The sequence below is a fragment of the Mesoplodon mirus genome (assembly GCF_964341445.2).
Source record: "Mesoplodon mirus genome assembly, chromosome: 2".
Lineage (NCBI taxonomy): Eukaryota > Metazoa > Chordata > Mammalia > Artiodactyla > Ziphiidae > Mesoplodon > Mesoplodon mirus.
The window spans coordinates 175,961,016-175,971,218 of NC_138977.1; the positions used below are offsets into that span (position 1 = coordinate 175,961,016).

The 10,203-nt window shown below is 45.6% G+C and overlaps 1 pseudogene across 1 annotated transcript; it reads right to left on the reverse strand.

The window, feature by feature from the left end:
* Positions 1-5,481: 5,481 nt before the first annotated feature.
* Positions 5,482-6,591, reverse strand: LOC309797150 (DNA repair protein RAD51 homolog 1-like; annotated as a pseudogene). Its single transcript has one exon. The product of its transcript is annotated as a DNA repair protein RAD51 homolog 1-like (transcript).
* Positions 6,592-10,203: the final 3,612 nt, after the last annotated feature.

Here is a 10,203-nt window from a genome sequence, read left to right on the forward strand (position 1 = left end):
TCAAATTTTTCTCTATACTTTTTTTATTAAAAATATACAATATTTGATAGTGAGACATGTTACCCCTCAGTCATGGTCAAGTTTCCACCTCTCTGATGCTGTATTGGTCAGGATTCAATGGTGGAGACATAATTCACTCTAGCTCCCCAGTGAGTTTAGGCTGAAGGAGATTTAATAGTGTTAACAGAATTACTCAGGAGGCTGGAGGGACCACGCTGAGCTTTTAGGAATAGCTTTGAGAGCCATCCTGCAGTACGGAGCGGGCACCAAGGGCAGTACTGTCTTTTATAATCGGGACACTACCAGTTGGATTGGAAAGAACACTGGACATTCCAGACTCTGCAGCAATGGCACTTGTCAGCAGAAACAGTGGAAGCAGCAGAAGTGTGGCTTTCCCATCACTGCTTCTGTTACCTAAAGCTCAGCTTCTCTATTACACCGGTGCAGAATCAAATCCCCAAGACAGAGTCTTGGGTGAAGTAGAAAAGGATAGCTTTATTGCTTTGTCAGGCAAAGCAGAACACACCAGGCTTCTGCCTCGAAAAACTGTGTCCCAACCCGAGAGGATTTGATGAAGGGTTTTGTAACAGTGGTTCAAAGGTGGGGTTTCTGACAAGATTAGGCTGTGAGCAGGGCCTGCACGCCCTAATCTCATCTCAGGTGGTCCTCTCTTAATCTCGCCTCAGGTGGTTTACTGGCTGCTCCTCCCTTGATTAGCAACTGTTCAAATCCGCCCTTTGGAACTCAGGGAAGGTCGTGGAGGCTGGAGTCTTGCCTCTAAGAAATGGAGGACTAAAGGAGGCCTCCCTGCCCAGGTCCCACTCGGTTTCACTTCCTTCGGGTTGCTGGAACCCCACGTGCATCTGGGAATTATAGTTCTCAACTTTCAGCCTCTGCAGTGGAGGAAGACACATGAGGAGAAGGTAGGAAATGCTGATCCACCATATTTCTCCCAGGAGCCATATTGTTCCATCCCATAAGCTCTTACTGCCCCTACACCACATGGGCCCAGCCCTTAATTCCCCCCTTTACCCCCACTCTGAACTCCTATCCCAGCCTCCATAATAGATTGGGGATTGGCAGTCAGAGGACTCAGTGAAAAACAAGAGGCAATTCCATAGGCACTGTAATAAGATGGCAGGTTTAGACATATAAGACCCAGGCACAGGATTGCAAAGAATGCGTTAGACCTGGAAAAAACATCTGGGGTCACAGTGGACCACAGTCAGCTAGATGTTCCCCAGGGGAAGGTGGTGGTACTTAGTGATGAAAGAGCTTGGCTCCAGACTGAGACCATCTCAGGCCATTTTTGATGGCCTCACTACTTACTAAAGGGCGACCATAGGCAAGTTGCTTAATCTCTCTGCCCTTCAGTTTTCCTATCTGCCAAATGGGGGTGATGATGATGATAATAAAACCTCCCTCAGTGGGCTGCTGTGGAGGTTAAATGATGCAGGATTAACAATAATAGCAAACACAGACAGTGCTTACCAGGCGCTGGGCTAAGTGTAACATACACTTTAATTCATTTAACTTCACACCAGCCTGGAGATGGGTACTTTTTGTTGTTTGCATCTCTCAGATATGGAAACTGAAATTCTAATCTAACAGTCTGGAGTCAGACTCTGAGCTCATGATGGCTCCAGGATGCTCCTCTCAGAACACATGCAGGACTCAGGGCAGACTGAGCACCACATCAGACTGAAATAATCCTTAGCTGTTATTACTTAGAAGAGCAGGTAGAGGAAGAGAGGTGAGCTTGGGAACTAACAACAATACCGAATTCCGTCAAATGGCAAAAAATGTCCCACCTGTGGGACTGGGGCCAGGGCACTGCGAGGCTGAGTGTGAAGTCGGTGTGTTATCTGTCACCGAATGTCCCCACCTCCTCCGATGTTGGGAGTGTGGGTGGGTGAAAAGGAGAAGCTCCAGCAGAAGTGGTTGGCTCTTTCTATTTCCTTAGGAGGAACTCTCCCCACTTCCTCGATAAAAAGAGAATCTACTGGACGTCAGTGGGGCGTCCCCACAATTAGTGGGTGCCCAAAGGTGCAGGCTGGGGAAACAAGCAGGAGCCTAGGAGGAACCTGAGAGGGATGGGCAGTACCCTTTCTTCTCTTGCTGAAATCCACTGCCATGGCTGCCCCAAAAGAGCATCTTGTCACCCCTTCATCTCCTGGGTGGGAGCTGAGGTGAGCCTGGGCTCCTGGCTCCCAGGGGGTGGGAAATACCAGGGTGTTCATTCCTAACCAGCTGTTTCTGCTTGGGGAAGACTCTGAGCCTGCAGCCCCCTTTCTATCCTAGACAAAGGAGCACGGTGAGTGTTAGAAAAGTAGTAAAGATATGCTAGAAACCAACTGAGACTTTCTCTTGTACAAACTATGTAAAATGCTAAAATGCCGCTTTGAATTAGGGAACTCTTTCAAATAAACATGTATTTTATTAAATTCATCAATGACTAAATAGCTTTGAAAAATAGTGGTAGAGAGATATGCAGAAAGTATTCACTCAGCCTTCAGATAATGAATGCTTGGTGAATCTATACATCAGAGGACAGGGACTTGGTCTTTGTCTGTTGCCAGGGGATAGAAAGTAGGAGGATCTGAGCCCCCAGGCCCCCTGACTTGCATACTCACCAGGCAGGACCAGCTACCTAATTTGTAAGACCCAGTGCAAAAGGAAAACATTGGGCCCTTATTAAAAATGTGTTAAAAATTTCAACATAGTGACAATAGAGCATCAAAGCAAGTGCGGGGACCCTCTGGGTGTGGCATCCTGGGCAACTGCACAGGTCACATGCGCACGCAGCTGGCCTTGCAGCTAGGAGATTCTCCCCAAAGAGGAGCAGATCTTGGATGCCTGACAATGGCCCCTCCTCTGGGATGACCTTTTTTCATCCTAAGAAGTTAGCGGAGCAGGGTGACAACAATTTCTTGTCGGGGAATCACAACACAGAAAACGCAGAGTGGGCTTCCCTAGTGGCGCAGTGGTTAAGAATACACCTGCCAATGCAGGGGACATGGGTGCGAGCCCTGGTCCTGGAAGATCCCACATGCTGTGGAGCAACTAAGCCCATGTGCCACAACTACTGAAGCCCACATGCCTAGAGCCCGTGCTCCACTACAAGAGAAGCCACCGCAATGAGAAGCCTGAGCACCACAACGAAGACAACAGCAACTAGAGAAAAGTCCACGCGCAGCAACGAAGACTCAACGCAGCCAAAAAACAAAAAAAACAAAAAAAAAAAACCTCAAAGAGTTTCCTATCGCCCCTCTGGCCTTCCTTCTTCCTATGAGCATCTGTGGAGCATTTTCTCAGTGTGTGGCACCCTGGGGAAGTCACGGTTGCAAACTTCAGATCATTCACAGTCTAGTGAGGGAGATAGTTTTACAAGCAAGCAATTAAGATCCAGTGTGATCCCTTACAAGGGAGGAGGGTGAGGGGCATTTTGGAGAAGGGCCCCTAGTTGGCCTGGGGGAGGCAAGAAGGGACCACTGATGGGTCCTTGCGAGGAGGGACTTTGCAGATCTGGGGAGCTGGGGTCCTGATGGCTTTTTAGAAAGTCACACTGGCACAGCGCGGAGGCTGGGTTTGTGGAAGGCCAGGCTGGTACTAGGGAGCCCAGTCATGGGACAGCTCGCTGCCCTGGGAGACGGCAATGGGTCCTGAACGACAGCGGAATACCTGGCTCTCCTCCTGGACAGGAGGGGGTGGAATGGAATCAGCTGGCTTTGGTGATTGGCAGTGGGTGGGTATTAAAGTTGAAAGAAAATCCTAAAAAGATTAATTGACTCCTGACTTTGGGCAGATACACAGACACAGTAAGAAAGCCAGTTTGGAGGGAAAGATTATGCCTATTATTAGTAATTTTGCAAATCAGTAAAGCTATCGGGAGAGCAATATATCACTAAATGCCTTTCCGAACTTCACATCACACCTCTTCTTCCTCCCCATCAGGACCCCAGCCCCAAATCACCTCATTAACAAAAACACAGAAGAATCATCAACATCTTTTCGTAGAAATACACAGAATCGAAAAACTAGGGAGCGGAATGAAGTGAATAGATTGGTTATTCCATACCTCAGAAGCAATGAAAGCAACACAACTTGGGAAAAGGAAATTTCAGGTTTATAACTGTTTCTAGTTCTGTAATCAAGGGCAATCATCCTAATACAAATATGCTTTTTAAAAATAGAAATAATTTCCCTGGCTTTTTTTTTTCTGTTACTGTGGCTTTATTATTTCATCCCAAGTTTGTTCTGTAATGTAGAAATGAAAGAAGGCCTAGGAGGTACTCTGTTCTGTAAAGTCAGGGAACAGAACTGTTTTTAAAACAAAGTTGCATTAAATTGTGTCTTCCTATCTCCCTACATATAGTAGGATCAACACAGGCAACAGCAGAGATTTGCACTGCCTCTCCTCCTAATACTAGCCGAGAGGCCCTTTGAAAATGGAAGAGTTGGTTAGAACCCATCCTGAGTAGAAGTTTGAAGAGGAAGGAGTATCTCAAACCCCTGAAGTAGAATAATCTGGGCAAGAGCCAGCCCTATATAATACAAAATTTAAAGAATAAGAACAAAGGCCATAGGAAAGCCATGGTGTAGCCATCTTGTGAGATCTTCTATTAGGTTAAAGGAGTATAAAATGAATCATCTGAATGTGGGACTTCCCTTTTAAATTTTCAATTTTAAAGCAATAGAAACTGATCACCCTACCCAGAGCCAAAACTATATTATGAAGGCCCTATCCTGAAACATTCAGCTTGTACCAGAATAACTCCTACAAGCAGCACATTCACTACAAATAACTACTTTATTAGCAGTCCCACATTGAATCTACTTACTTGAAGAGCTTCTGAAATGTTTAAGGTTCCAGAACTATCTTGAATTGCTCTTAGCATTAAAAAAGAGTAGATGGTGAAGGGCTGGTAGCCCAGCAGGCCTACTCAATACCCCTTATCTAAAAAAACATTCTTATATAAGCTAATTCAGACACACAAACTTTACCTGCTTCTGATTTAAGAGTTTTCCTGACAGAGAAAAAAAAAAAAAAAACCTGTGAGGAGACCCACTCCCTTTGCCACATAGCTCAGGCATATTTTTCCCCAACATTATTCAGACAGTGAGAGAAGTCAGGTCTCTCCAGTTTTAGTTCTCTTAGAGACAGAAGATTGGCCAATAGCAGTTAGTCCTGAGTCAACCCCAAGGCACTATGATGTCAAAGGTACTTCATACCTACACCCCCAAACCAAAGAATTCACATAGAGATTAATATACTCTAGAAGGAATAAACATTTCAGATCAGCTTGTGACTACTGACCTGTCTCATGTTTACACCATAAGAAAAGCCAATATAATAGCTGTTTTCCTGGAAGCCTTTTCCTGGCAGTCACAACAGGAAGAGGCCTGTGAAAAACCTCAGGGAGCAGTCCCCTCCATTAGGCTGCAGCACTTAAGGTTTATCACAGGAAAAAACCCAACGATTCAGTCCTTGGCATCCCCTACTCCATCCGCATTGATGGCAAACATAGCTTCAGCTTCAGGAAGACAAGGAGAGTCACAGATTTTGCAGATCCTGGTTTCCCCTCTTCCTTTTCTCAGGTACAGTCTTGTTGTTGAGGCATGAGCAATGATATTTCCTCCAATAGGTTTTTTAGGATCTGCAGCACACATGGCTGCTCCATCCACTTGGGCTACCACCTGGTTGGTGATTACCACTGCTACACCAAACTCATCAGCAAGTCACAGAAGCATCCACAGAAACCTGCCCAAGTGCATCTGCCTGGCGGAAAGCTCACCTCGACCCGAATAGTCTGTCCTGTAGAGGGCGGTGGCACTGTCTACAGTTAGCAGTGCATACCTGGACTCTGCCATCATGGCTGATGCTTGATAAAGGAGCTGGGTCTGGTGGTCTGTGTTGAACCCTCGAGCATATGCTACATTATCCAGGACATCACTGCCAGAGAGGCCATATCTCTCAGCCACTACTAGCAGCCATTCTGGCCTAAAGGTACCCTCAGTGTCAATGTACACGGCCTTTCCTTCACCTCCACCTCGGTCAGTGGGAAGCTGGCATGTTACAGCCAACGTATGACAGATCTGGGTCTTCCCAGTTCGGAATTCTCTGAACATCTCTGTGATGGATCCAGTCTCAATTCCTCCTTGAAGTAGTTTGTCAAGCTCTTTGGAGCCGGTAGTAATCTGTATGATCTCAGACCACCTTTGGTGGAACCCAGTTGCAGTGGTGATACCCACTGGAACTAATTTAGCTGCCTCAGTCAGAATTTAATCAGCTTTGGCTTCACTAATCCCCTTAGTATTTATTAGCTCCTTCTTTGGTGCATAGGCAACAGCCTCCACAGTATGGAATCCAGCTTCTTCCAATTTCTTCACATCATTGGCATGTATGCCGCATTGCTCTAATTGAGAAATAGGTTGTGGACCAAAGCTCTCTTCTTCCACTGAAGTATCTGCATTTGCTTCAAGCTGCAGCTGCGTAGCCATTACTTAGTGTTCAATACTGCGCCCCACTTCTCTACGCCCTTGCTCCGGCCTTCTGCACAAAACCCAGATGAGTTTCAGCTCCTAACTGCGCTCCTGGGGTGCGTCTCAGCTCTCTTCAGGCCTCGGTCTCAGGCAGCAGCACCCACTCCGTCTGCCACCTTCGGAAATCCCCTCCCTGGCTTTTATCGTCAGACTATTTAGTAATTTATTTATTTGTACCTTTAACAGACTGTAATAGATGAACTCAGGTACTTAGTTAAAAGGGATGGGGGTGGGGAGGGGGAAGGAGGATCATTGTCAAGTTCAGCCAAGTCTTGAAATAAAATTTAGGGGCTTCCCTGGTGGCGCAGTGGTTGAGAGTCCGCCTGCCGATGCAGGGGACATGGGTTCGTGCCCTGGTCCGGGAAGATCCCACGTGCCGCGGAGCGGCCGGGCCCGTGAGCCATGGCCGCTGAGTCTGCGCATCCGGAGCCTGTGCTCCGAAATGGGAGAGGCCACAACAGTGAGAGGCCCGCGTACCGCAAAAAAAAAAAAAAAAAAAAAAAAAAATTTAAAGTAAAAGTACCCTTAATGGGTTAGTTGCTTAAGAGTTACCGTGTGTGCACAACATGCATCCTTGAAATAATTAGCAGGAGGAAAAGATTGGTGGCAGCCCATAATATTCCCCTTATTTAGAAAGCATTTGGGGCAGACTCTATAATGCAGTCTTAAAAGAATTGCTAGTCAGATTCTAATTTGGGGAGCTGTAAGGATGTGGAAGCTCAGCCCAGTCACCTGAGCAGTCATTAGCATTAAGCTACACTGAGTCCCTTTCTCATTTCACACTTTATAGACCCCTTAGTTCCAGCTCAGCAGTCATGGAGGGAAACTATTCAGGTATTCATATATGCCAAATCACACCGGGTACTCTCAGGGGAAAAATAGTCCTTTGATAGAACTTGGTGAGTGAATTCTTGTCTCTTGAAATACACACCAATTTTCAAATTAACCCAGAGTTGGTCTTAAAGCAAGTCCTTTGCTTTCCTTCCATGTTGTGATGAGGACTCTGACACCTTGGGTTGCTACCTCTAAACCATGTGCTTTCTTTGGCATGGCTTCGGGGATGGCATGGGCACTGCAAGGGTGAGACAGCTCATCTCGTAGCTTCTGAGCTCTCTTTCATGGCTTCCGTGGATGGGTGCTGCTGTGGCACTTGGCAGGGGGAGATCAAGAGAGAGATTTTTCTACTGACCTGTTACGTGATGCACAACACACTTTTCATATAAGTGCTTCCACCTGCAAGCCTGGGCCGCTGGGGAGGGTGCATTGCGCAATGAGGCCTGATGATACAGCTCCTCCCTTCTCTCTGCTTTACACATATTGGCTTCTGTCAGAGGCCAGGTGTCTAGTGGCACATGCGTGCCCTTTGGCCGAAGGATCTGAGTTGGCTTAAGAGAATTTGTATGTGGGAATGGCTGTTCTTTCTTACAGGAACTCATTTCTGTATGCTTTGAACCAACCAAAGCAGACTTCTCTGTAGGACAATATTCGATTAGGAATGTTTCCATCTCATGAACGGGACCATGCTCTAGGGAATGAAGAATGACCAACTTGACTTGGGTTCTAAAGAATTAATCAAGCATCTTCTTAAATGGGATTACACACATTCCTGAGGCATGTGAAGCGAGACAGGAATCTGCTCCAACATTCTTGCTGGAAGCAGGCGGAAGCTTTTTAACCAGCCTTTAAAAGAAGATGCCAGATGCCCAGATGGGAAAGAAGTAACTTTTCCTGGGAGGGTTGGCAGGCAGAGGACATGAATAGAGTCACAGATTGTACTTTGGAGCCAGAGTGAGATGGTTGCTGGCTCTGGAGGAATTGTTGAGAGGCTTCTTGTCAAAGTGTCAAGGTTTGTGTCCAAGTGTCAGGCCATGAAAAGTCTCTGCCCAAGGTAATTTCTGGATGACTGAGGGTAGCCAATCAGGGCTAAACCAGCTTCAAACCTTCTGCTGAATTAGTGATAGTCATTGTTTCGTTATCAACTCCTGGGTGTGTCGGAGGCAGAGCCTTGGTTGCTAAACAAAGGGGGATAAAACAGCCTGCTCTACTGAGAACTGGTGACCTGTCGCTGATTCTGGGTCCTTCATACTTGGACAGCCTTCAGGTTAACTGCAGAATGTGTTCATCCAAGCACTGCAAAAACTTCCTTCGCGAAAGCAGGACTCTTGAGTTTCCTCAAATGCCTCTTCAACAAAAGAATGTGTTTGTTTTGTTTTCTTCTCCCCACCTCAGGGAAGCCAGTCAGTGGCTCCCCAGTCTTCCAGCTGGCGAGGGGCATCTCTGAGAGCCAAGAGAGTGGGATGCGAATGCAGGAAGGGGAGATGGGAATGACTCCCAATGTCCCTCCTTGGTGAGGCCTTTCATGGCTGTCCCCACCCCAGGCATTGTCTACCCCATCATTTTGATACATCATTCTGATCTATGTCCATATATATTATAGCACTTATTTTTTATCTAAAGTTATCCTGTTCATTTAAGTATTTCCCAGTCTAAGGTCTCTTCCCCACTTAGAATGTAAACTCAAGTGGAACAAGGATCCTATCTGTCTTGTTCACCCCTCTGTCCTTCTGCACTAGACAGTTCCTGGTCTATGGCAGCTGCTCATAAATATTTCTTGAATGAATGTATGTATGCACTGGGTGTGAACATTCTACAGAGCCTCATACTTTAAAAAAATTTAGACATTTGGATTAGAAATTTTACTGAGGTGAATTATTTGGTTTCATGCTTTCCATGTATAGAAGATACCAGAAAACTAAACCTACTCTAAATGACCTGGAGCATCACCATCAATGTTGGTTAGTATACCGGACTATCATCCAGACCTATTGAATGCATGATTTTGTTTGTTTGTTTTGCATCGACACAAACTGTTGTGATTGTTGAAGTTTTGGCTCTGCCTTTAATGACTTTTCTCTCTTCATTTTGGCCAATCAGCTCTTCTTTCTATCACGGAAGCACCTACAACAACTGTTCTTCTACTGGTCATTTGCAATTTTGATGAAACAATAGTTGAGCTTGGGAGACATGAATAGAAAATACAAGTAAGTAGGTCCTGCCTAGGAAGGAAGAGAATCTCTTGGCTATAGATGTGAGTATTCAGACATCCTTGGTGGCATTTACTGAACTTAATTCAATTTTTTTTCTGCCTCTAGTTCATGACTGCAAACAACAGAAACTGATGTTGGTTATTGCAAGAAAACAATGGACTTTCTGAAGTCCTGAGGGAGAGCTCATAGAAAAGGATTCTATGTCACCAAAGAGCTTACAGTCTACATGAGGAAATCATACAAAACTAGTTTGAGGCAATGTATTAGCCAGGGTTCTCCAGAGAAACAGAACCAATAAACTAGCCAGCTACCTATCCTCTATCTATGTATCTATCTATGTACCTATCTATCTATCTATCCATCCATCCATCTATCATCTAACAACATGAGAGGAGATTTATAATAGGAATTGTGACTACAAAGGTGGAGAGGACCCAGGATCTGCCATCTGTAAGCTGGAAAACAGCAGGAAAGCTGTTGGGGTAATTCAGTCCAAGTTTAAAGGCCTGAGAAACAGAAGTGCCAATGTCTGAGGGCAGAAGATGGATGTCTCAGTTCAAACATGAGAGCAAATTCACCCTTCCTCCACCTTTTTGTTCTTTTTTTAAAAAAT